This window comes from Topomyia yanbarensis, chromosome 1, assembly GCF_030247195.1.
Source record: "Topomyia yanbarensis strain Yona2022 chromosome 1, ASM3024719v1, whole genome shotgun sequence".
In the NCBI taxonomy this organism is placed as follows: domain Eukaryota; kingdom Metazoa; phylum Arthropoda; class Insecta; order Diptera; family Culicidae; genus Topomyia; species Topomyia yanbarensis.
This window is the reverse complement of record NC_080670.1, coordinates 33,364,175-33,391,225: the sequence shown is the minus strand read 5'-3', so window position 1 is coordinate 33,391,225 and position 27,051 is coordinate 33,364,175. Positions and strand designations below refer to the sequence as shown.

Here is a 27,051-nt window from a genome sequence, read left to right as displayed (position 1 = left end):
AAATTACAAAATTACAAAATTACAAAATTACAAAATTACAAAATTACAAAATTACAAAATTACAAAATTACAAAATTACAAAATTACAAAATTACAAAATTACAACATTACAACATTACAAAATTACAAAATTACAACATTACAAAATTACAAAATTACAAAATAACAAAATTACAAAATTACAAAATTACAAAATTACAAAATTACAAAATTACAAAATTACAAAATTACAAAATTACAAAATTACAAAATTACAAAATTACAAAATTACAAAATTACAAAATTACAAAATTACAAAATTACAAAATTACAAAATTACAAAATTACAAAATTACAAAATTACAAAATTACAAAATTACAAAATTACAAAATTACAAAATTACAAAATTACAAAATTACAAAATTACAAAATTACAAAATTACAAAATTACAAAATTACAAAATTACAAAATTACAAAATTACAAAATTACAAAATTACAAAATTACAAAATTACAAAATTACAAAATTACAAAATTACAAAATTACAAAATTACAAAATTACAAAATTACAAAATTACAAAATTACAAAATTACAAAATTACAAAATTACAAAATTACAAAATTACAAAAATTACAAAATTACAAAATTACAAAATTACAAAATTACAAAATTACAAAATTACAAAATTACAAAATTACAAAATTACAAAATTACAAAATAACAAAATTACAAAATTACAAAATTACAAAATTACAAAATTACAAAATTACAAAATTACAAAATTACAAAATCACAAAATTACAAAATCACAAAATTACAAAATTACAAAATTACAAAATTACAAAATTACAAAATTACAAAATTACAAAATTACAAAATTACAAAATTACAAAATTACAAAATTACAAAATTACAAAATTACAAAATTACAAAATTACAAAATTACAAAATTACAAAATTACAAAATTACAAAATTACAAAATTACAAAATTACAAAATTACAAAATTACAAAATTACAAAATTACAAAATTACAAAATTACAAAATTACAAAATTACAAAATTACAAAATTACAGAATTACAAAATTACAAAATTAGAGCTTTGGCAACCTTGGAAGAACTTTAACAAGCTTGAAAGAGCTTCAAAGAGCTAGGGAGCGCCTGAAAGAGTTTGACAAGCTTGAACGAACTTTGACCAGCTTGGAAGAGCTTTGACAAGTTTGAAAGAGCTTTGACAAGTATAAAAGAGCTTTGACAAGCATGAAAGAACTTTAACAAGTAAAAAAAAAAATTTTAGTAACATATGATTTTTTTAGTAACATATGAATAAAAGCTGAGGGAAATTTAAAAAAGAACTTTAGCAGTTTTATAGAAAAGTTTTGATTTGATTTGAACAAAACCGTTTGCCTAAAATTATTTTTGGTTGAACTTCAGAATATAATAAAAAGATACTCAATTTGAAGTCTTTGGAAAAAAATTAAATTTTAATAAGTTTTCAACAAATGTCAGTTTTGGAAAAAAAAAGGAATTTCAGGAAAAAAAATTTCACCGAAATAAATTTCACAGAGAATCAATAAATTGAGTCTGGGAGTAGCTATCCATCCTCGAAAAGGAGTTTCTGTTTATGGGATAGGATTGAGTTACCCAAATAGGAATTCACCTTGATAAGTGATATGATCTATGAAACTCTCAAAAATGTTTTCATGTTATTGTGTATCTGGGTAGCCAGCTTCCGAGAAGTATCTATTTCGGAAATTCTCAGTTCTCAAAAAATATATCAACTCCGGACAGCTTGTCGTCTTCTTAATAACGTTTAATTTAATTCATATGAATAATATGAAAAAAAATAATATATTTATCGTGAATAAAATGTAGCATAATTATAAGCAATGCAGTATTCATTCCTAAAGCAAAATTGAGACGGCATACATACTTTTTCTTTTAGTGTATGACAGACAGACAGACATTTAAAAATATTTTCCCCAAAATAATTCTAGAAAAAACTTATTCAAATTATAGTTACAATTTCAGTCATAAACATAATAAGTTTTGGTCAAATTGTGGTCCAATTTTATTATTTTTTTTTTAAATTCAATAAAATTTTGAAAAAAAAAAACAGTATGGTATGAAAAAATTCTGTAAATTTGCTGTTATAAAATTCTTGTTATTTTGTTGTGAAATTTTGGTGTAATTTTAGTGTAATTTTAAGATGTTTTGTTAAATGGTTGCAGAATATTTTAACAGCATTTTAGGTGACAAGGTCATACAATTTCAGTCAATATCGAAAAAAAACTTTTCACTATTTTTTCACCATAACTTTTTTTTGTTATTTAGCGAAAACTCGGAAAAAATTGGATAAAATTTATAAAAATTCTAGAGAAAATAACAAATTTTTACTTCAATTTTTTTGCTGAGTTTGCAGTAACAGTCACGTTTGATAGCTGATTCTTCGCAAAGGTATCCTTCGAGAAACTTGCAGAGTATTTACGCGCAACGAATATAGCCGCAGTCAGATTGGCTTAGCCGCCACTCTCGAGACATATTCGAAGACTACTTCAGCAGTTGTCTGAACCTTTTTCCTAGTTAATAAATAAATAAACATAAAACAGCAATTTTCAATCGAAATTCTAACAGAAAAATTAACCCCAAACTTTAACTCCATTTTAACTATTCAAAAAGTCTAACAGGTTTTGTAAACAAACTTCTGCTTAGCTGATTTCTCGTAATTTACTATAATTTCAGTGCTGAAAACTTTTGCAATTGCTATTACAAAGAGCAAAGATGTGTTCTAAAGTGTATTTTTCTTAAAACTCTGCAGCGGAATAGTGAGCAAAATAAATAAACTATCTCCAGCTCTTTTAAAGAATTATTATTAAGCCAATCTGAACAGGAACCGGCATAGTAAATCGTGGCGATCGTGCCTCACATCAAAACCAATATTTTAATACTGCTCAACAAGTGTCAATTTCCACTCTCGATTGCACTTTTCACCCGTTCCAAACCTTTGACAGTTTAATCCATCAATAATTCTGGTGCCACTCTTAACACACCCGCATACATACACGCACACCCTCGTTAAAAGTGTACCTATGTTTTTCCACGCTCTTGTTTTTTTCTTTCTCGGGTTTGTTTCGCTCTGCTCTGACCGTGATGTCACACGTCACCAATAAAACGCGCTCCGCATATTAAATTTATTATTCATGACAGCAATACGAGATTAGTTTTTATTCAAGTATAAAAAGTCCATCATTGTGCATTCACGACCCAGCCTGTGCGCTGCATTCATCATTTTTCCACCCGACGCTCTGAACGCTTTCCGCGTGATCCCATTTTACATGCAACCTGGTCCGACAACGACGGCGGCGGCTTTTTGACAGCAGTGCGACTACTTTTTTATCCTTCCGCCATTATTATTTTGTTCCACGTTCGGCTGGCTGCTGTTCCTGTTTGCCGCGCCGCGCCACGGTTCAAGTGACTCGGTGTGACCCACGCGAACTGCCACGTAATCGACAATCGACACGATTCAATTTGGAGCGTCCTCCGGCGGTTTTCCACCCGCACGGATCCAACAAATCTGGACGAAGGAAAAAAAAAGCTCGTTCAACAGACTGCTGTCCGGGTCGGTGTTTCGTGACGACGACGCCGCCGCCGCCGGTTCGTCACGGCGCTCTGTACAATATTCTGCCGGGGTTTGGCAGACGGATGGATGAACTCTTTCCGTGCTTTTGGCGCCCCCATTCAATTGTATCCTATCTGGGATTGTGTAGCTACAGTGCCGGTCGAGAAATTGGTGACGGGGTGGCATATTGTGGGGACCAGACCGTACACTCCGAACGGCAGTGTAAAGAACTTTATTTCTTTTGCCACCGAATGAGTGCTGGTATGGAAGCGTTACACTAAACTGGAGGCTTTCGCTCTGATCTGGTCTTCTGGACGTGATTGTTTTGAGTGTTGAGTGAAAAATTCAATATCAGCGGGAAACTGTGCCAAACAACAAACTCACTCGCTCTCAAACGGGCGGATCCTGGTTACCTCCTATGTATCCCTGCGTTTGTCGGTGCCGCTTCCGGGTCGATGATTGCGATAGCGAATTCAGGATCGTGAGGAAGGAGACGAAGAAGAAGAAGGCAAAAATGGACGGGGAATCAAATGCCGGGCGAGGATCCTTTTGTTTGAAAGCGGGGAAATTGTGCTTGGAAAATTACATGTTTTGATTGTTTTTTTTCCTTTACTCTATGATCAGGAAATAATATTTGAACAATTCTATGATCAGGAAATAATATTTGAACAAAGGGTTCAATCTATCCTCTTCGGCGCTACCGTGGAAATTGAATTTAGGTCTTTTGCCTTGATTGGAATAAAACCACTATTGCCGACGGTTAAATCCTTTGGGGGGGTTGCGAATGACCGTTGCCCGAGCAGTATTAAAAATTGGGGTCGTCGCAGACGAGATCCGTTTTTTGTATGTTCAATTTTTAACTATTCATTGAACGCATCCCCTCAGAGGTCTGTAACCAATACGATTTCTACTGAAGTATACAAACATTCCAAGAACTTTGACATCCATATTCACAGGGGTTAATTTGTAACGTCAAGGAAAAAAGCAATTTTCTTCAACTTATTCGTTATAATTTGTTCAAACCAAACTGTTGTAACCACAAATTTGTTAAAAGAGTCACCCTAAAACATGTTTCAATCATGCTTCAAGTGGTGCTGTCGTGAAGCTTACCAGGGGTCGTAGGTTTCGTTGAACTAAAGGTTTGAAATTTGATGAAAGTAACTATCTTGGACTATAATATAAATTATCTGAAAGTTAGGAACGTGGTCTTCAAAACAGTTGTGAAAGTATTCAAATAGTTTGCGAAGCTTATAAAAATACCTGCCCAAAAACCTTTAGATTGTCGAATTAGAAGATATTAAACATTTTACATTTTTATTTCTCACCTACCAATTTTCAATAACTAAAAACGAGACCGTTATATAAAGAGTATTACTTTGGTGGTGTTTCAAGGGCAAAATTTAATCAATTTCGAATATCTGGGTATGGAACAACATCTACGTCATTCAATAAATTCGAATTCAGAAGTATTTTGTGAATCAACTCAATAATTAATTAAATACTGCTCCAAAATTAATACGTAAGTTCACTTCAAAATGAAATTTTGCGACAGTTGATGTATTTACCCCTTGTACTGAGCGTTGCGTTCAGCCGTGAGGTAGATGTTGGACGGTACATGAATACACATATCACAAAGTAATCAACCTAGTAGTAAGATAATAGAGTTCTCTTATACTTCATATTCATATTTTGATAATGCAACTGTATTTTGCATTCTGAAAAAACTAATAAAAATTTGACTCATTGTGCAAAAGTTAGGTTACACTGGCCACTTTCTCAAATAATGGATCTCAAGTTCATACGATTCATTTTATTCTTATACAACGTTTAAGTTATTTTTTTCATTTCATTCTATATATTTACATTATTTTCATTGACTTTTAGTTTTGTTTATATTATTCATTTTGGACGTTTGAATAGTTTTGAATGTACGATTATTTCATTTTATAATATTTTTTATTCATTTTGTTCATTTCAGTTGGTTTTACTATTTTATTCGTTTCATACCATGGATTCGTTATAATCAGTTCATTCATTTCATGGATTTTTTTCATATCATTTCAGTCATTTTTCCTTTATTTGAGACTTCAGTTCATACAATTTATCGAGTTTCTTTATTTTACTAATCCGACTATTTTTATTCAGTCATTCATTTCATCTAAATTATTAATATGACACAATTTAACTTATTCTGTTAATTTCATAACTTTTTTAACGTCGTTTAATGTTTCATTTTACCTATTTGATTCGTTCTATTCTGATTATCTTTTCTTCTTTTTATTCGTTTTATCAATTCCATTCATTTTGTCTATTTTATTCATACTATTTACTTTATACAAATTATTCGTCCTATTTGCTTTATTTATTTTATTCATTTTTGTTCATTTCATTTTTTACTTCATTCATTCCGTTCATTTAGTTCATTTGTTCGTTTTTTCACGTCAGTCATGTGAAGCATTTTATTCACTTTATTTATTTTATTCGCACTATCCATTTTATTCTTTTTCGTAATTTACATTTAATATTTTAATTTATTCATTTTATTCAAATCATTCCTTTTATTCAATGTATTATTTTATTAGTTTCCTTTAGTTTACTCACAATATTCATTTTATTCGTTTTATTAATTTTATTCGTTTGACTTATATTCGTTTCATTCATTTTATTTATTTGAGTCACTTGTTATTTTTATTCGTTTTATCTTTTTTTTCAAATTCAAATCATGCATTTTATTTATTTGAACCATTTTGTTCATCTTGTTATTTTTTTAATTTAATTAATTTTACTAGATTCATTCCTTTAAATCATTGTATTATTTTATTGAATTCTTTCATTTTGATCATTGTACATATTCGCTTTTTTCAATTTATTCTTTTTATTTACTTCACTCGTTTTGCTAATTTTACTTATTTGAATCATTTTGTCATTTGTTAATTTTGTTTATTTTATTTATTTTATTCACTTGAATTTTTTTTTCATTTTCTTGATTTGATTCACATTATCTATTTAACTCATTTAAATTTATTTATTCCATTTATATTTTACTCAATTCATTCATTTTATTATATTATTTAAGTCATTCATTTTATTTGTGATATTTATTTTATTCGCTTTATTCATTTTATTCGTTTGACTCACTTGACTCGATTAACTAATTTAACTCATTCTATTCGTTTGTTCATTCTAATTATTTTATCCATTTTATATTATTTTTTTTTTCATTTTATTTATTTGGCTCATTTTACAAATTTCATTCATTTAATTAATTTCACTCATTTTATACGCTAGATTCATTTGTTCGTTTTATTCACTTGAGTCGTTTCATTCATTTTATTCACTTGATTTACATTCATGTTATTCACATTTCATTACCTTTTTACATACATCTTTATTGTTTTTTTAAAATTTATTTTTTTAATTAATTGCTACTGCATATTCATTTCGTTGCTAGATTGATTTTATTTAATTTATTTATTTTGTGTATTTTATTTAGTTTATTTATTTCATTGATTTTATTTTTTTATTCGGTCGGCTCATTTTACTCATTTTAATCAATTCATTATTTTTTTTTATTTTTTTTATTCGTTTTATTTATTGTTTTTATTTTATTAATTTTGTACATTTTGTCCATTTTGTTCATTCGTTCTTTTCGTGTAATGCATTTTATGTATTTTATTTATTTTGTAAATTTTTTTTTCATTTCATTAATTTTACTCAATCCACTCATTTTATTATTTTATTTATTTTATACATTTGTTTGTTTTATTTTTTATTCATTGTATTTATTTTGTTCATTTTATTCATTTCAATCAATTTATTTATGAATTTAATAAGTTTTATTTTTTACTTATTTTCTTCTGCATATATATTTCATTATCTGACTGATTTTATTTAAATTATTCATTTTGTGAATTTTATTTATTTTATTAATTTTTTTTAATTTTTTTTCGGTTGACTCATTTAGTTCATTTTTGCTCATTTATTCTATTCGTTTTATCTATTGTATTTATTTTATTGGTTTTGTACATTTTGTTCATTTTGCTTATTTTTAGCATTTGTTTATCTTGTTTTTTTGTGCAATGCATTTTATGTATTTTATTCATTGTGATCATTTCTATTCATTTTGTCCATTTTTTCAATTCATTCATTTTACTCAATTCGTTTTATTATTTTGATAATTTCATACATTTGATTATTTTATTTTTTTATTCAATTTATTTATTTTATTTTTTTATTTTATTTATTTATTCCCTTTGTTCAATTCATTTATTTTCATTTAATTCATGTTATTATTTTATTTATTTCATTCATATTATTCGCTATATTCATTTTATTCGTTTTATTCATTTCGCTCATTTTATTAATTTTATTCATTTTATTTATTTATTCACTTGATATATTTTTTCAGTTTCATTCATGTGATTCACATTATCAATTTTATTGATTTTAATTTTTTTCTATTCCCTTCATTTTACTCAATTAGTTCATTTCATCATTTTTCCATTCGTTTTATTCGCCTTATTCATTGTATTTGCTTTATTCATTTTATTTGTTTGATTCATTTGACTCGTTTAACTAATGTTACTTATTTTATTCATTTGATCATTTTATTTATATTACATATTCAATTTATCCAAGTTATTTATTTCATTCTTTTTATTTATTTCATTCATTTTATTCGCTTCATTCATTTAATTCGTTTTATTTATTTGACTCATTTTACACATTTTATTCATCAATTCATTTAACTCATTTTATATACTTTATTTATTTGGTCGATTTATTCACTTGAGTCATTTGATACATTTAATTCACTTTATTTACTTTATTCATTTTATTCACATTTTGTTAATTTTTTAAATGCACATTTAATTTTTTTTAATTTATTAATTTTACTTAATTCATTCTGTTTATTCATTTCATTACTTTATTGATTTATTTATTTTGTGGACTCTATTAATTTTATTTTGTTTATTAGCTTTATATATATATATATATATATATATATATATATATATATATATATATATATATATATATATATATATATATATATATATATATATATATATATATATATATATATATATATATATATATATATATATATATATATATATATATATATATATATATATATATATATATATATATATATATATATATATATATATATATATATATATATATATATATATATATATATATATATATATATATATATATATATATATATATATTATTGGTTTTATTCATTTTATTGGGTTGACTTGTTTTACTCATTTCAATCATTTCATTCATTTTACTCATTTCATACCGCTTATTTATTTTATTATTTTATTTTTTCATTCATTTGCTCATTTTATTTATTTTATTCATTTCATTGATTTCATTTATTCATTTCATTTTCTTCAATTTATAATTTTATTTATTTTATCCATTTTATTCATTTTATTCCTTTTACTCATTTTATTCATATTCATTTTATTCACTGTGTTAGTTTTATTAATATTTTTAATTCTGTTCAGTCATTTATTTGTATTGATTTCTTCCAATCTGTTAGTTTGAACCAATTTAGTTTATTCTATTATTTTTTGTTTATTGAGCTAAACTAATTTAATTTTTTTTCGCCCGAATTTCGCCCCAACTCGAACAAATGTTGGAAGCACCCTCTCAGATTTTAATGAAACTTTCTGTACATGAGAATTTTTTCACAGAAAGCCACTTTGCATACTTTGTTTTGCAAAAATGATCTGAACTGTCTTTTGAAAAGCGTCAAACTTTTTTACCGATTTTTTTTTCAAGTGGCTATAGTCTAAAAATGACCAATCCTACAAAAAAATGTTGTGGTAGTGAATAAAAATATTAAAAAAATTCTACATCGGCTCCCACACTGAAAAAAAAAACGATTTTAAAAATTTGAAGTCGATTTATAAAAAACCCAACTTCGATTTGGATGAAATTTTGTTCCAAGATACGTAATTATGTTCCGTACCTACCGTCCAAAATTCAAGTTGGGCACTTTCAAGGAAATTTGAAAAAAACTTTTCCTTGTCCAAACTGATTTTTTTCAGTGTATTTTTTATTGAAAACTAAACCAATAAAAGTCAGTGTAGAAGTTGATACTAACTAACTAACGTACCTAACTCTAAACCTCCCACATTTTTTGTAGGATTTATCATTTTTAGACTATAGCCATTCGAAAAAAAATGTAAAAAAGGTATGACTCTATTCGAAAGACAGTCTAGATCATTTTTTGGAAAAACAAAGTATGCAAAAGTGGCTTTTTGTGACAAAGTCATGTACAGAAAGTGTCATTAAAACTTGAGAGGGTGCTGCCAATTCTGAATACGATTTAGCACGAAATTTTCGTCATTAAATTTAAGAGGGTGCTGCCAATTCTGAATACGATTTAACGTGAAATTTTCGTCATTAATCATCGTATTCATTTTATTAAGTTGACACCTTATGTCCATTTGTTGTATTATTAATCTTGTCATTTCATTTGTTTACTAGATTATTCGAGGTTTTATTCGTGTAGGACTCGAAACTGCGTTCATACCATCTCTAGTTGAGAGCCTGTTTTGCATGAGTTCTCCGATAGTAGTATGTGTAAGAAATGTGTCATCTTACTGCTGGGTCGATCGAGTGATTTTTTTTGCTGTAAAGATCACCTAACATCGAAACCATCAAATCATCGAAGAAATTTTATAACATAAAACAGCATAGTTTCTGATAAGACAATTTTGGTTTTAGCAAAATTGCCGAGAAATTCTATTACGGTATTCAATTACGAACAACTTTGTGAAAGACAATATTTGTTCGAATTCACCTGTTAGAATTTCAGTGCATCTTGTCATCTTTTCATTCGACGATTTCTGTCAGAGCTTCCTCTTAACGTTAATTTTCGCCCTTTTAAAGCATACACGAACGTCATCAGCTACTGAAATACTCCAAACTAGTTTCACGAGAGTGCCGCTTAAGCCATCCGAAAACTAGCTGTTCAAGTTATTGCCCCAGGCTACACTGTTTACCGTTATGTTGTTCGAACTTCCAACGCAAACTTCCACATTTTCCTACTACACCAAGCTCAACGGTCCCAAATTGCCGTTCTGGTCTCTATTGGCACTGTTTCCTCGAATTGAAATAGAACGAACCCTACTCGTCGCCGTAAATGCCTCTCACAACCACTTGGAATGCAAGTGGGCAACCACTCTGTCAATTTGGACGCCGGCCGCTCTCAAGTCGGGTTCCATCGCAAGGTCCTTGCGAATCGAGCAACGTTCAAGGATACTCGACTTCGGCTTATTTGTATCTCAGCAGACGACAGCAAGAGCGGAACATAAAAAAATAGCTCACCTCATTAAAATTCCGATTCCGTAGCCGTTTTATCACATATCCCAAACATATTCTCCAACCAGAACACACTTCACTTCACTGTGTTTACCACTCACTCAGTCTCCCGGTGTGTACGTGTCGTTTTTTCTCCTCTACGCGGGTTGTGTGTTTGCAACGATGACGACGATGGGAAAATCTGTAAATATCGGAAAAAATACGAGAAAACATTATTAGAATTTCCAATTGGTAAGCAAACACATAAGCAAGATTTACATTTCGATTCGACAACTGGATGGAGGACGCCGCCTAAACGGAAGCCGAAGAGGAAGGGGGGGGAGCGAGGGTTGATATATATTGGAAAACCAATTTCAAGACGATTGTGCGAGAATTTGCCAATTCTTCAGTTCCTACGCACGGCTGACTATATGGTGCCGACTGTGACTCCGGTTAGGGCAGGCACAAGCGTGAGGACACTCCACGTGTCATAGACACATTTGCGGCGCACCACGGACCTGAATAGAACCCGGATGATTTGAAATGTGGGGGTGCTGATGAGTGAAATATTACGGGAAAAGATTCATTATTTCCGGATTATCCTCCGGCATCCTGCTTCCTCCTAGTGGCAAAAATCATTCACTGCCGGATGACAGTGTTCACCATTGTCTGTCTCTGTCGGGGTACGGTGCTGGTGGATGCGTAACGTAACGAAACTGGGAGTGGTATCGTATCATTTCCATCGCGCCCCAGTCAGTGTGTGTGTGGGGGGGTGGTATTTTTCAGGATTTGCGATGATGAATGGAAAAGCTGAACAGAAGGCTCCTAGGTAGGAGGAGGAGGGAATAATATTTTTGCAATATTGCTTGGTATAATAAAGAAGCTTCTGCTGTGTTTAGTATAAGGGTGTTGTTTTGTTGTTTATGTGATGGATTTGAATAGACGTCAATCTAGCAGACTAAGCGCGATAGTACTACCCAAGTAACCAATAAGCATTATAACGTAGCTTAATATCTCTGCTTTAGATCTACATATAGGGCAGTCTTAAAGAGCCGTTAAGACCTATATTCAGCTATAATGCTGATATTATGCCTGAAGAGGTAATATATTGTGCTATTACTGTGCAGCGATTGACTGCCCGTAGGGTGCATTACTAATGCTGTTATATAGCACCAATGAATAAGTGTCACACTTGAAAGCCCGATATCGGCACTACTCATGCTACTAGCAAGCTTCAATGAACTGTCACTTTTCGCAATATTTTTGCAGCCTTTTTTACATTTCTTATAAAAGAAATGTATAGAATTCGCTCAAACTTTCAAGATTTTTTCCGAGGCCCGGAGGGCCGAGTCTTATATACCAATCGACTCAGCTCGACGATTTGGGACAATGTCTGTGTGTGTGTGTGTGTGTGTGTGTCTGTGTGTGTGTGTATGTAACGGACAAATTCTCATTCGTGTTTCTCAGCAATGGCTGAACCGATCTTATCCAAACTAATTTTAAATGAAAGAACTAAAAAACAGTATGAACGCTATTAATTTGTTTTTGATTCTGATGTTTAGTTTCCAAGATATGAATGTTTGAATGCGTAAAAATGGCATTTTTTGCAGTTTTTTTGAATTATCTGTCGAAATTGACAATATAGATTAACAATTTATATGTTTTTCGACAGCTTCAACGAATACCTTTCGAACAAGCTATGGATTGTTGAAATCGGACTATTATCAAAAGAGATATTTAACATTAAATGCGGACGAAAGATTTTTATCATTTCCCATTGCCAGAAATATGACCAAAAACATGTAATCTATTATTAACGCCAAAACGGCTTATTTTAGGTCAATAGTATCTTCGGAGAATATAATGGAGGCAATATGCCCTTTCTTTTGGTATTGTGCTTTTGCTGATTAATCCCCCTATGAGTGAGATATTTTCACAAATTTTCTTGGAAGTGATTATATCGAAATGATGCCTTTAGCAAATTTGTAGCTCTTACTTTTGCGAATAACTTTGCTAAAGACTTTAAATATCTATTTTGAATACTTTAAAAGTTATGGCTTGTTGTTTGTTGATTACTCTTTGTCGCCTATTTATTGTTCAATATAGTAATAATCCATTGAAATAAGCTAAACATTATTTCGATAAAACGAATTTTGTATTTCATTTTACTATCTACAACCGCTAGAAATAATCACCGAACACTTCCAAGTTGTCTGGAAGGAACTTGATAACTTATCAGTACAAAAATGTTCATTTGTGCGAACCTTCTGACTGCAATTTTTCTAACTTATGACCATCGGATCGATCTGAAACATATCGGAAAATGAAAAGCGAAGTAAATAACTCCAAGCAATGGCGTAGCCAAGAGAAGGTTTTGGGGTTTAACACCATACAACTCCCCCCCCCCCCCCCCACACAAAAAAGAATTGGATTGAAGTTGAAAATTTATTGATGCTGACTGATTTAATTCAATATTACAATAACAATTATCTGATCCGTAGATTGATTACCTGTTGTTGTAAACATCATGAGGACTTTTGATAAATTGTCGGAATGGGGTCTTGATATGTAATTGATCTAGTAGTCTTGATTTCACAGTTGTCTAATAGCATCAATATCAAATTCCTGCCTGAAAACATTCCAATAGAAAATTCCAGAGTTCTGTAATCAATCATAATCCTCAGATTTATTTTCAAATTGAGCTCGTTTTTGTAGAGATGTACTGTAATAAGGGTCTTTATTTAATAGTAAGCGAAGTTAAAATTGATTTAATGTCTATGAAACATAGAACTGCTCACCAAAAAAATGTATAACTTTCAACATTTGCTAAAAATGTTTTTGCCTTTTTCAAACACTCTAAAATTCGTCAATCTAATCCCGACCCGGAGGGCCAAGTGTCATATGCCAATCGACTCAGTTCGTCGAGATCGGAAAATGTCTGTGTGTGTACGTATGTGTGTATGTGGAAAAAATATGACCTCTGTTAATCAGAGAAGGCTGGATCGATTTGCACAAAGTTGGTCTCAAATGAAAGGTACAACCTTCCCATCGGCTGCAATTGAATTTTTTATTGACTGGACTTCCGGTTCCGGAGTTACGAGTTGAAGAGTGCAATTACACAACAAATTCCCATATAAACTGAAAGGAAAAATTTTCAAGATCAAATTTGTATTTTTGATGCCAAATGAATTTAAAATGCATGAAACATTGAGATGTTTGACAAAAATTGACTTTTTTGGACTTTGGTACATTTTTGCCTTTCTCATATAGAAAGGTTATGCAATCACTCTAAAAATCGTCAATCATACCGGCCCGGAGGGAGTATGCAGTGAGGGGTTGCTACTTTAAAATTAAAACTAGTTCAAAAAATTTTAACAAGTCCGGCAGAACCCGGACCTCCCGGATCTTTTTCCATGATCCGCCGCTGGTTTCAAGCGATGTTTCAGTATCACATAGTATCTCAAGATCGTGGCTGTCGATCCATTGTATGTATGTGCATATCGTACTGAACATGTAATATTCATTTCCAGCATTGTATTGAACATAACCAGCCATGGAATCGTAGTCTGGACAAATGGGACAAGCACAATTGCACCACTAGGTGGATTAAAACAGGTTTATATTTTTGGAATGCGTCGAGTTGAGACGAAAACGTAATATGATTAATAACGAGGATAACACTTTCCGAATGTAGAGAAATTTATGAAAAATGACGATTTCTATTCGACTCTAGCAGGTTCTGATCGATTTTGATGAGCATTTGATTTTTGTTGTATGACCAATTATATGTATAGGTCAAATGTTCAAAAACAGTAATTTAAGGTCAAGTTAACATCATTTTGAAACCGCCAATTTCGGAGGTTTAGTATCTTCGATGAGTTTTACAAACGTTAAACAGCGCATCATTTGATAAAATAATTTTGGCGGTATATCGTACAAGAAGTATGTATGGTGAATTTTATTCATGAACTCTGTTATTATTTTCTGAAAAATTAATTCTGCATAATTTTAAAACTTCAAAAATCACGGTTTCGGAATTATGCCGTTTGGACAGTATGATCGATTTTCACCAAACCGAATTTCTGGCTACGCCGCTGATTTCAAGTAAGTAGAAACAAAGTCGTTCTACACTCGTTCAAAAGAAACTTCTTCGAATGCTGAATATCTATTATAACACATTGAAACCCCGATTTTATCAGCCAAATATGAACATATGTTTGATGGGCTCTAGCAGACGAACAAGACTGAATTCGAGTAAATCCTTTCTGGAGCATGTTTTCCTTATCACGAAGATATGCGAAATATGCGAAAATAAAAAGATCATCATAATCAGAAATAGTTATCAGACTACAACAAAGGGACGAGAAGAATATTTTAACAGCTTCAGTTTATTATAAAGAAAAAAAATTGCCCGATTTAGTCAATGTCCCCATTTTGTCAGCCTAAAATACACCATGAGACTGATAAAATGGGTCTTTATTGTATGTATTATTCGCTGTGTTTCACATTAATAGGTACATTTCTTTTTTGGAGATTTTTTTTATCGCATCGAACTACAACAATTTTTAGGGAGTTTTCAAGGGGTTATTTTATAGACTTCTTCCAAAATTTGGCGAACCTATTCCAATTCGTATACCAATTAATTGGTATACTCAAGGGTTTATATGTTGCAGATAGAAAAAATACTGAAATTTTCAGCTTTTTCCTACACAATATTAGGAAAGCTTATTAAACAATCTTTCCTAATAAGTTTGTGAAAATTATAAACTATTTGAAATTTTTTAATAGTTTAATTTTTTATTTAACCGTGATTCTTTAATAAATAGTGACCATTGCTTCACAACGTAGTCTATTTTTCATGGCTTGCGGTGAGCACGATTTCTCGAATTGCTGAACTGAAAATTATGGAATAGAAATTAATTTTAAGTATTCTTTACAGATTTAGCTCGCCGCGCAGATAACTCTGAATTAGACCCGCTGGTGCCCTAAGACGATTTCGCTAGTGACGGAAGGTTATCGAAAAGTTTCGTGAACATGAAAATTCCAGTGATGATGATGATTTTCCCAAACGGTTCGTTTTCGAGAGGTTTTTATTTGTTCTGTGACATTAGGATTAGCGATAATAATTCAAATCAAGGATACTACTAGGAAGTTTCCTTTAGAAAAAGTCGATGTCGAAGTAAAATTTGGAACTTCAGAGATAGCGTGATATCAGGAAGTGCGATTTCATTTCAACGCTTTTTTGTGAAAAGGGCGATACTTACAAATGTAAACATAAGGCTTTTTTCATACATGCGAATGAGGGCTTTGAAACGCAACAAATTAACCTAAAAATTTGGATTCTACGATATTGCTTTCTTAAACTACAGCAAAAAATACAACGGGCGAAACTGAATTTTTGTTTGTTTACTTAAAGTTTCTCCCTCCACGTTCAATGCAAACAAACAGAGCGATACTTTTGTTTGCTAGCAGTTTAGAGGCGAAACTGTTTTTCGTATTTTTTTAGGATTATCAAGCTGATACCAGCTATAAATAGTAACAATGATCGCTATTGAAAAAACCCGGACGAAATCGGTGGTGTAAAACGGTAGTTATTGTAAAAAACGTAAGGGCGATACTTCAATGCTGATAGGTGGGACCGAAAAAGTAAACAATCGCCAAAGGGGCGATACTATCATTTTGTCAATTTCAATAGCAAAAACAAATTTTAATTTAATAATTTCAAATACTTTATGAAGTTTTGGGTTTCGATCACTAAATTATGCAATCTAGGATGTAAAAAAACACAATAGTTCTGGAAATATTCACTGTTGATTTTCTTTGAATGGTGTCGCCCTTTTCAAGAAAAAATGTGGATTTCTTAGTTCTCAGTCACGTTGGAAATTTGAGTAAAGTATAAACTTCAAATCGATTCAAAAAAAATTTCGATTTTTTTGGCTCAGTACAATATATAACCCCTTTAGGAAAATTCAGTTTTCCCACCACAATTTAAATATTTTATTAACAGAGCATTAACAATAATTCGTTGGTATGTCTATTTTATGGGCCATTTTTCGCTTTCCCATTGATTTGGTTTGAGATTTCTAGCACTGATGTTGTCCTATGCTGATTTGAGCGATTCTCTGCCACTATCCCATGTAGTATGTGTTATCAAAACATCGCGAAGCATCAAGTTCTAAATGTTCTCAAACGATATAATATCCGAAGAGAGTGATAAGAGTTATAAGAAATGTCTCATCACACTGTTAGGTGGATTAAACACGTTTTTATATTTCATTTTGGTATAACGATAAAAAAAATTACTGTTTAGAACTGTAATTAATTTCCTTTTAATGAATTGAATAACTATCCTTTACGGAAATTTGTTCACCCACAATGTGAATAATAGTTAACGTGCGCTGCTTTTGCTGCCTAGACTATATTTCATATGTTCAGATGCAATGAAATACACCAAATATAATTTTCAAGAGTAGTTGCATAACGAATAAATCCGCTGCATTACAATAGCATTACATCGGCTTTATATTCGCCATATAATAGCACTAAATGCATATGTGAAGCATATGTACGTTAAGGATCCTTGAAGCAAGTATGTGTTATGTCAGCTTTATATACGTATATAGAGCCTGCAATAATGCTATATTTCGACAGTGCCTGTATGCATATATGATGGTAATATAGAGCTTGAATGCACTGTCAATGCTATAGTGGAATTTCAATGCAACATTAGTGCAAACGTATTGCCAATATTGTGCAATGGGTTAATGCTAATGGTTACTGGGGTATAGATTTAAGCACTTTAGATTTCACTACTTGTTTTTTTTTGTGAATATCTGAGCTACATGAAACATGAATGAAACAGACTGTAAAATTTATTCGTGAAACTACCTAAGTAAATCAAAAACTTTTAATCCTGACATGAAACTGCATTCCAGACTTTGGTATTTTTAAAACAAGCTTCTATTCTTCAAACGATGGCTATGAAATGAGATTTTAATTTTATTCCAATCATATTTTTATAACCATAACCAGGCTGATAAAACGTGTTCAACAAACTGCCTGTTTTCGATCAAAGAGTTCCTTCGTCCAAAAGGAATTCAACCCCCGGTGGGCTTGAACTAGCAGAAGCTGGCATTTGGTGAAGTAAAAAAACGCCCGATATCAAGAGTCATAAAATAACTCGTACGTGTATATTAGTAGGCTATGAAAGAAAGTGCCGATGCGTATCGCTCCCGGAGAATGCAGAATGTAAAATTTATTGCATATGCTTGTGCGTACATACATGCATCCAATCACACAGAACAGATGCCGAGAATGATGCATGCTGTGAATAGCAATATTTAGCAAATATTTCCACACCCGGTCAAATAACATCGTAGTATGTATGTATAGTTTACGCCTGACATGGCATCGAACTCATATCGGATTCTTAACAAAAATACCATTATTCTGGTTCGGTGTGATGCTATTCAATAAGTTGGCTTGAGATCGCTACTCGATATGGGATGAAGGAACAGTACAAACTAGCACATGGCATAGGGGTAACCATGACGATGATGATGACACCAATCCAGGCCAAATTAGATAAAACCCCACTATCTAGTCTGTATATCAAAACATATTATCGTCATCGAGACAACTTCACGGCTGAACCAACCGGTTGCCACTTAAGACAATCAGCGCAACCTGAATCAACAATAAAATCGTAAAATGCTAAAACAACAACTCTCACACCCACAAAAAACAAATGAATTGTAATGTTTCCCCCAAAAAAAAACATATGTAAAACGAGAGGAATGGTTGAGGGGAAGAATACCTACAATGCAGCCTTTCGCCTCGAAAGGGTGGAAGACGAACCAGAAAGTGTAAGAGGGTTCCAACGAAATTCAATCAAAAAAGGTAAATATTGATATCAGCATACGTTTGAATGTAAGCGTGCAGGATGTTCTGTCTTTTAACGTGGAAGGGTTTATATTTCTTCAAGATTCTCTTACTGAAGATCAAGTTTGACTCAATTGAGTTACTGATGGATTGGCACAAATAAAAAGAACAATCGTTTGGAAACGTTGTACGTGTGCAGGAAAATGTGCAATGTTTTGCGAACAGGACACGATTGAGAATGCTGCTACAAGCAATTAAATACACTGTGCGAACAAAAAGGATGAAAGCTGCTTCTTCCGGTCCAACGGGCCCACACAGGAAGCAAACCAGCGTTAATTATACAGTCCGAAGGGAACCACTAGTAATTAGCTAATTATTCTTAATCTTCACTTCCACTTGAACACGAACTAATTAGGATGTGAAAGCTGATACTGTGGCCGTGGATCCAGTTTCTTGGCATATGCAGACAGACAAACGGTTCGGTATGTAGCACAGACAGACAGTCGCACAGAAACTGATTGCGACTCTGAAGTAGCTCTCAGACAGAACCTATCATTGTAATTGATTGGAGTAGCTGTGGCCCAATGAGATGAAAAGGGTTAGTCGTAGGAAAAATAGCATCGACTACCGATCAAAACAAAAGAAATGCTTTAATTTTCGTTATTGTGCATATAGCAAAATGATTCCCTAGGGTGGGATTACTTGATTCATGTTTAAGTTAGTTTGATTTGCATCAAAACATTCAACTCTTTGTTTTATCGCTCATCATTTTGGTCAAGGTTCAATTTCGACTCAGACAACGTTAGTTACGTACGAAAATCAAATAACACTGCGTCAATTATTTTTTGATATATTTAGAATGTATGTAAATCTTCTCTCGTTTTATGTTATACACATCTTTTTAACCCTTTGCGACGCAGTGGGACGTATACGTACCACCTACTTATCCTAAGTTTTTATGGAATTTATGGTTAGCGTTGACATATAAATACAAATTCTTCCTTTTAATCAACTCTTAGGGATGTAAGGAGTACAACTTGCACAAAAAATTATGAGAATTTGTTAATTACTTATTAGTTATAAACAACTAAAACTAGAATATCTCGTTTTTCTTTTAATAAATTCGGCTGTGTTTGAACTAAAAGTCCTAGAGATCTAAAATTTGGTTTGCAAATATCTCAAACATTGAACTAAATTTTCGTAGGTCAGTTTTTTCGAATTTTTTTTTAACAAATATTCAAAAATGGAGCTTATTATTATGTTGGTCTACAAAAGATTCTGAGAGACAGGGACAACTTCACATCAAGCATAAAAATAGATTGAGTGATTTTTGAGGTTGCTGATTACGATTCGGATAAAAGAATATGAAAATTCAAAATAGCAGCTACAAAATTGGTAAAATAAAACTCGATTCGCGAGAATTTTTTGGGTCGCCATTTTCAATTTGACTATTACGATGTCAGATTCAGAATCAGCGACTCCGAAAACCCCCTTGTAAAACGTTTTAGGACAACATAAAAAATGAAATTTAGCTAAGCACAGTCGCCATATTGGATCCGCCATTTTGAATTTTACATTTTCGACGTCAGAATCAGAATCAGTGACCCCGAAACCCCCCCTTTTAAGACGTTTTAGGCCAATATAAAAAAAAAAGAAATTTCGCCAAGCACGGTCGCCATATTGGATCCGCCATTTTCAATTGTCCTACTGTAGAGCTTGTTTCTCGACAAGGCTCCCTGTGAGAATCATTCACTACAACTGCAGGCGAGACAGGAAATGTCACCTACTGAAACAATGCTTAAGGCCGATTGCAGCGGACCGTGATTCAGATATTGAGTGTGAGGTTCACAATCTCGTGGGAATGAGCGTTCATCTGTTCGCGCTTGAGACAGCGTTGATCAGATTATATAAGTCCTTTAGCGTTCACTAAACCATTATTCGGGGCGTTTTAGATTTTCCGAGATCTTGGGGGTAATTGTGCCTAGACAATCGCGATTGCATGTTCGTCTCTGTGTATCATCGCGAGAGGCTCGAGCGTTTGTATGATAACGTGTTCGATTGGTCAGTGGGCGTTTGTATGACACGTGTGTTAGCGTGCATGTAATGTTGCGTGTTTAAAATCGATTTTATAACCGTGTGTCCATATTCGCACATTCGCGTGTCTTCTGGGATGATCGCGCGGACCGTGCATCTGATACTTAATTTTCAGTGTACGGTTCAGATGCTAGAATAGAGTGAGTTCCCCCGTATCAATAGGGTTCTTGGTCATGTCGCCACGGAACGTGTTATCTAGTAATGAGCAGTCTTCCCAAATGAACATCGTACATAATGTTCGCTCTGGTTTTGTACTAATATTAAACTTCCATTATGTGTACGAACTCGAACACGCTATTTCGTACCTAAACACATGCACATGTTCACCTTCACAACCGAACCTCATGTACGTACACGGTGTGCGTACACCTGGCGTACACACAGGTTTGTGGTACTAGTTTTTTTCTTTCTCACTCTCATCATCACTAGCGTTGACTCTTTTTGTTGACCTTGTGCGACTCCTTCTCGTGTACACAGCCGGTGTACGAAGCATGTTTAAGGTTGAACGCGTGCACAAATTTTTGTACACAGGTACAAACTTGTCGATGTTCATGGGAAGTCTGGTTTTGAGCATTAGTAGCATGTGATAACAATGTGATTCATGCGGCAAAAAGGCTTCTGTATACAGGGCACGATTTGCGTGGTCAGTTAAAGTCCCTTAGGCTTGGGACGTGTAAAAAAACTTTCTGTGGTACAAATCGCTGATACTCCCTGTTACTCTGTGCGTCATCAAGACGTGGATGTTGAAGGAGACAAACTGATGAAGTACCACAGATTACAGTTGGAAGGACATGTAGCGCAAAGAGACCTGCTGAAGAGATGTTCAGTGGTCGAGCTTGGGGCAGACCGCATACTCACTGTTCTGTTTGCAATAGTGCAAGATAGAGGAGGTATAAGAGGACTAGCGAGTGGTATCCCAAGATTGAGCAACCAGGAAACATTTGACCTTGACACTGAACTTCCGGATTGTTGTCCGTGATGATTATTATGATTGCAGGAAAATTTTCTGAAATTTCACAACAAAGTAATCAAAATTGGCGTTACGGCCACATCATACCAAAGAGACTTGAATTTCTACTTCTACTTCTACTACGATTTCTACTTTACGAATCCATGTTTTTATTTTACGTGGATTATCGCTTTGTTGAGACACATTCAAAAGTTTTTTTTTATTAACCGTTTCCCCGATGCATATATTTTATTGTTTGGTTGATCATCCAGTTTGATTCATACCACATCTACTTTTCACAACTGGCCCCAGATCTAGGTATCACAGCCCCTATTATATACTATATTTCATGCCACGGATAATCAAACATTGCAAACCAGAGAGCTTTTGTTTATCACAACTAGCTCCTATTCTGAAGCTCATTTTGATGTCAAACCCAGTAATTTGAATCGGTTTCCGGTTCCGAGATACGCGCTTTCTGTTTGGACAATAATTACTAACTATATCTCGCGGCTTCAGATACTAGACCCCCCCACACACACACATTGAAACCGCCCAATGCATACAAGAGCCACTTCCGAAAGGCTTCCAAATTCCGCCTTCGTCAGCCCTTTCATTAAATAGGTATAATCATGGATGACTCAAATCTAATCGCCAATCGCATTATCCCTTGGATCCCCCTAATGAATCATAGCGAGCCGTACCCCACATTCGCTGGATTCTAATTCATCCAATTATCCCTACGTTCGATCCAATCGCACGCAACACGCACACGGGGCAATATCGGTCGAATCCCTCGGCGCGCAAAGGGCTAGAGAGGATAAATTCCTCTTTTTTGTCCGTGTGTGTATGTTACCATAATTTCATTCAAATCCATCTATCCTATTTCTCTTCATTTTTTTTCTCCTCCCATGCCAATCAATTTCGAGTGATCCCTTTTCTGTACGCATGGTCTGTCAGTTGAAGCCCCTATATAACCCCCACTTCGCTGACCCCTTCAAACCCGAAAATGAATATATATGATGAAACGGCAAAAAAGGATTAAAACGTTCTTGTCAACTTAGCCGGACAGTCCCACACACGTGCCTCCCGTTCGGAGAATGTCCCCGATCGGGCCGTGAGCATGGCACACAAATGAACTACTATCCGCTCCATGGCGGCATGAGGGAGCAATCAAATAATCGATAGGGATTAAACGAAATACGGGTACTCGTTGCTTCCTCGAGAGGGTTGTACCCCCTTGTTTGGGTCCGGGTTAGCAATTAGTGTTTCTGCATATGAATAGGATAGGAAAATTGGTCTTAACGTTGTGTCAGGTCACCCCCGGTTTTGCAGGATTGACGCAGGCTTTCAGGTGTGGCAGACGTGTTACCTTGTGGGTATGAGTAAATATGAAAAGCAGGTCAACTGGTAGCACTAAGTGGATTTCCTTCACTGTAGACCAAGTCGGAACTAGTTGTGCTCGGAAACTGTCACATTGTAAGGTTCCGGGTTGCATAAATTGTTGATTTACTAACTATTTCTAATTACTGTTCTATACTATAACGATTTTTTTTTAAATATAAGTATAAGTATAAATATAAGTGAACCAAAAGCAAAACGCGCGGAAGCCTTTTTCTATTGATCAGCGAAATACACCTAAATTCTGCATGTAAACGAATTGCTCTCGGCTATCTCAAATGTTCATATTAGAGAGGAGAAGGCAGCAAAATAATGCCAGATTTAAATTACATTAGTTGGAGAAGGCAAATTACCTTTACAAGGATACCCACATTCCATGCAGCTCATTGTTCCTTACATTAGTCCACCATCAATTCCGAAGGAAAAATAAATCTTGTCTGTTATGTTAATTCTCATTTTTAAAAGCAAAACGTGTACTGCCAGAAGTACCCATTTTTCCAAAACTTCCATAACCTGTCATTGAAGTTAAAATAACAGTTTTTGCCAACATGCAATGCGCCCGATCCTCGACTTTTCACTTTTACCAGGAAACCAATAATCTCTCTGTATAAAGCCTGTAATTTTTCATTCCCTTCGCTGAGGCACACCTTTCTCTACGAGCTATAATACGAGCTACATCATACTAATTCGACAGCGTAAGCAACAAAAAAAAGTACCAAGGGAGGAAAAACTTTCCGTGCTGTAGTCTAATTCCGTGCGACCAATATTTACATTTTTATTCAATTCTCACTTGAGCACCAGGGTGTGTGTGTGTTCCTGTGCTATTACCGAGTTCTCTGTCTTTTTCTCTCTCTATCTCTCTTTTCCCCAGAAAATTTGAACAGTAAGCAGGTAATTGAAGCTGCATAAAATTAGAGCATTTCAACTTCACCTCCACTTCCGATTGGTGGGGATGGAAGCCGACTCGCATGCGATACTACTGGCAGTGGCCTTGAGAGAATTGAAGGTCTGTGGAAATTGTGGTTTGCATTTACAATTGCTAGGTGCACCACAACAGTTTGAATGAGCAGCTATTTAGTTATTCAAATGAACAGACGTCCCTTGCGTTGGTTAACTGACTGAGGTGATAGCCGTATGGCAGATCAAAATTCCGACCATCGGAAATGGCATTTCAAGGTTGTTTTAACTACTAACGCTAATCTTACTTACTGTTCCAAATATGCAGCATTCTTAGCTATTATCACTTCAACATTCCGGCCCCCGCAAACCGTTAATTTCCTAGCTTTAATACAGCCGGCCTCATTCGGTAGTTTTCCAGAAAATTAATATCGCTTCTGGTGCTGCTCCTTAGCCTAATTACACCACTCCGGACACAACAATCTAATGCCAAAGCACCCCTCACGGCAGAAATCCACCTAAATCACCCGTAATCCAAAATCATTGCCCACCGTCACTGGGAAAAAGTGATACCCTACTGGCGCAGTTATGTGACCGTAGGTTCGAGCCATAGAACAAGTACTTTCAGTTATTAATTTCGCCATTTCGTCGTCAACCTCCCCCTGTTAGCACATAACTTCAGATCAGCTAAGCATGTACAATAGCCAGTGCTGGAATCGAGAGGGGGAGGGCAGTCATCAGTCCCAAATTACTCCGGTCACGCAAGAAGTCAATCTAAACCTGGTGGTGAACGGTAAAGCCCCCGCCGACGACAGAGGCTCGCTAGACTAATCGACAGGAAAAGTACTTCTCGGTATTGGGGAGGGGTCCGCTCCTTAATCTACTGACGCGGATCTTGCTGCTGCATCATCATCATCGTCGTCGTCGTTGGAGGCAGTTTTTTTTCGACTTGAGGTCTGATTTGAATTCGGCAACTGGCGAAAAAAAAGTTGGTAATTAATCTGTCGAAGGGATTTTCCCGCTTCGCGAAGGGAATCGCTGACGCCAAAAAGACGCTGACTTCGATATCACGCGGTGAATGCGTGAGACCGATTTGTTTCGTTATGCTGCGATAAAGAATAAAGAAAAAACTCATTAGCAAACTGTCGGAAGAAGCGCGGGTATCGAGCACTTTGTGGTCGAAGACAGCGGGTACGGGCGGTGGCCTGATTAGAAAACGAAAACGCAGTGGAGATTAACGAAAAATACAAAACGCCGATTCCCAACCTAAAGAAATAAAACATAAACAGTCGAAAACACAGCAAAAAAAAAAGAAAAATACAAAAACAAACATACCGGCCTCTTTTTTTCTAGTCATTTAAATTTAAACGCCGATTCCTAACCTAAAGAAATAAAACATAAACAGTCGAAAACACAACAAAAAAAAAGAAAAATACAAAAACAAACATACCGGCCTCTTTTTTTAAGTCATTTAAATTTTCATCATAAACGATGCGTCACTGTACAGAATAACGAACGAGCTTACTATAACACATTCACGGATGACTTGCAAATTTCGAATAGGCTATACCAAGTTTAGGTATTTCTATGTACTTCAGGGTAATTCTTCGAACTTTAGAGAATGAATCTCAGGGGGAATGATCCAATGAACTGCGGAAATTCGTAAAGAATTCAGGGCAATACTCAAAATAGTCCATACAGTAGTATCTTCTACAGCATCTTGGAAAGCTATACGACCAAGGATGAGTTGCCATGAATCTTTGGCCATCGTTTTCAACGGAAGTGCTAGACATTTTCGGGATATTTTTAAAATTCCTTGTGGTTCTAAGACGCAGAGTAGTTCAAGGTATGACACAGAAGCGCTCCGAAATTCATGGAAGCCTAACAAATGCAATAAAGTCTAACGAACATACAAAAATTCCTGCAATGACCAGGGAAATCTGTAGACTTCAGAACAAATTACGGATCGAAATGATGAGTTAAACGAAAGCAATTATGTGAAAAAATCGCCCCAAAGGCAGGATTCGAATCTGCAACCCTTGGGACTCCGATCCAATGCACAAGCCCTTATGCTATTCCTGGGGTACGATGACGTCCCAGGAATAACACATGCTTATCGCGCATTGGCGTCAGCTATCGTTCCACTGCCTCTGAAGCGAGACCCAACACAACCGCCGCGCCACCCAACACATTTTATCTATTTAATTACCCCGCTAGATATAGATCAACGATCACTGTCGCCAATACAATAATCATGTGTTCTTTCTAGAATGTCATCATAGCCCAGGGATAGCATAAGGGTTCGTGCATTGGGCAGAAGTCCCAAGGGTTGCAGGTTCGAATCCTGCCTATGGGTTCACCCAAAAAAAAATATTTATTTAAAACTATCTGTTCAACCTTCTTGAGAATTCCATGAAACCTCAGCTTCAGATAGTAGTCAAGTTTCCGGAATATCCCGCAAACTTCATGGAACAGATTTCATTAGGAACCTAAAAAATTCAAAAAGTTTCTAAGAAATTCACTAGAACGATACTAATTCAGAAAATCTATACGAAACTCAGGAAATTCCTACAGCATTCAGGGAAGTCACTAGCTGACGTGAACAACATTCACGAACAAAAATTAGTACCGCTACTCAGGTTCATGAATCGGAGTAGTTTACATATTCAAGTGATTCATATTATTTAGATTCCAAGAACATCCGAGCGATCTTAACATTCCTACAACATTCAAGAAGTTGTTTAAAATTTTCAAAAATGTTCGTCAAACTTTTTTACTTCCGAAAAACTTCAGGGTAGTTATTTGAACATCAGAGCAGTACTATAAATTTGAGAGCGAATCCTACGAACTGAAGAAAGTCGTACGAATAATTCGTGGCAATCTTCTAAACTTCGTG

At 34.0% G+C, this 27,051-nt stretch overlaps 1 protein-coding gene across 4 annotated transcripts in view; it reads right to left on the bottom strand.

The window, feature by feature from the left end:
- The window catches only part of LOC131677313 (uncharacterized), a 456,877-nt gene that overhangs the window by 180,222 nt on the left and 249,604 nt on the right, over positions 1-27,051 (bottom strand). For all 4 annotated transcript variants that reach the window (XM_058957049.1, XM_058957047.1, XM_058957050.1 and 1 more), the window contains exon 2: positions 10,961-11,135. The gene's annotated coding sequence lies outside the window, so the exon portion shown is untranslated. The remainder of the gene's footprint in view (positions 1-10,960; positions 11,136-27,051) is intronic.